The 1,611-nt window shown below is 30.6% G+C and overlaps 1 protein-coding gene across 1 annotated transcript in view; it reads right to left on the bottom strand.

Annotated features, from left to right (window-relative positions):
* Window positions 1-1,611, bottom strand: part of LOC105456579 (osmotic avoidance abnormal protein 3-like) — a 19,444-nt gene that overhangs the window by 728 nt on the left and 17,105 nt on the right. The window lies entirely within an intron of this gene.

Here is a 1,611-nt window from a genome sequence, read left to right as displayed (position 1 = left end):
ATCAGTAAGATCGATAAAAAGTAGAGACTTTAAGCTATAAAATGTTTATTTAAAAATTTCAGTCTATTGTAATTTGAGTGGCAAGAAAAGATTTGCAACTTCGTAAATTCGTTCACTTTGCAAAATTTTCAATGTTTAAGTCATCTTTTTTTCCATACCTCGTTTCTTAGTGTAAAATCATCATTGAGGAAAATTAATTCTGGAAATCAAAAGGCTTCGCTCTTTAAAATGAGTTCAGAAAGATTGTTTTACGATTATTTTTTCACAAAGTTATTACAATTTAAATATCGACGATTTTTCAGGTTCATTATTCAATTTTTTCAAAATTGAATGAGCTTTTAATAGCAAAATTCAAGAATCACCTATTCTATCCTCCACAGAAGAGTGTAACGTTGCAAAGATGACAAATCGTAACAAAATTTTTTAATAAGCATTTTATAGCTTAAAGTCTCTACTTTTTATATCGATCTTACTGATCTTTTACGGAGCATTACGAATACAAATAAAGATGCGACAAAATTTGTTACGAATTTTGCAAGATTCCTCGACGCAAATTAAAAATCGCACATAAATGCAGTTTACAGCATTCGAAAGCGTGAATCTTTACCTTTAATTTGCGCACTCGTTGAGCATTATGCGATTTTTTTTCACCGAGTTATTCAATGTTAAAGCATAAGATCATTTTTACTTCAATGTTGAATAACTCGGTGAAAAAAAAATCGCACAATGCTCGCCGACTGCTCAAATTAAAGCTAAAGATTCACGCTTTCGAAAACTGTAAGCCGCCTTTATGTGCGAAATTTAATTCAGATCATGGAACCTTGCAAAGTTTGGGGGAGATTTTGAGATTTGACGAATTTTTTTTGCGAACTTTGCAAAGTTCCAGAAAGTAAAATAAAAATCGCACGCAAATGAGGTTTACATCGTTCGAAAGCGTAAATCTTTAGCTTTAATTTCAGCACCCGATCAGCAATGTGCGATTTTTTTTCACCGAGTTATTCAACATTGAAGTAAAAATGATTTAATGCTTCATCATTGAATAACTCGGTAGAAAAAAAAACGCAAAATGCTCAATGAGTACGCAAATTAAAGATTCACTTTTTCGAATGCTGTAAACTGCATTTATGTGCGATTTTTAATTCGCGTCGAGGAATCTTGCAAAATTCGTAAATTTTTGTCGCATCTTTATTTGTATTCGTAATGCTCCGTAAAAGATCAGTAAGATCAATATAAAAAGTAGAGACTTTAAGTTATAAAATGCTTATTAAAAAATTTTGTTACGATTTGTCATCTTTGCAACGTTACACTCTCCTGTGGAGGATAGAATAGGTGATTCTTAAATTTTGCTATTAAAAGCTCATTAAATTTTGAAAAAATTGAATAATGAAGCTGGAAAATTGTCGATATTTAAACTGTAATAACTTTGTGAAAAAATAATCGTAAAACAATCTTCCTGAACTCATTTTAAAGGGCGAAGCCTTTTGATTTTCAGAATTAATTTTCCTCAATGATGATTTTACACTAAGAAACGAGGTATGGAAAAAAAAGATGACTTAAACATTGAAAATTTTGCAAAGTGAACGAATTTACGAAGTTGCAAATCTTTTCTTG

The sequence above is a fragment of the Wasmannia auropunctata genome, unplaced genomic scaffold (genome assembly GCF_000956235.1).
Source record: "Wasmannia auropunctata unplaced genomic scaffold, wasmannia.A_1.0 LD336106.1, whole genome shotgun sequence".
NCBI lineage: Eukaryota > Metazoa > Arthropoda > Insecta > Hymenoptera > Formicidae > Wasmannia > Wasmannia auropunctata.
This window is presented reverse-complemented; position numbering and strand designations above follow the sequence as displayed.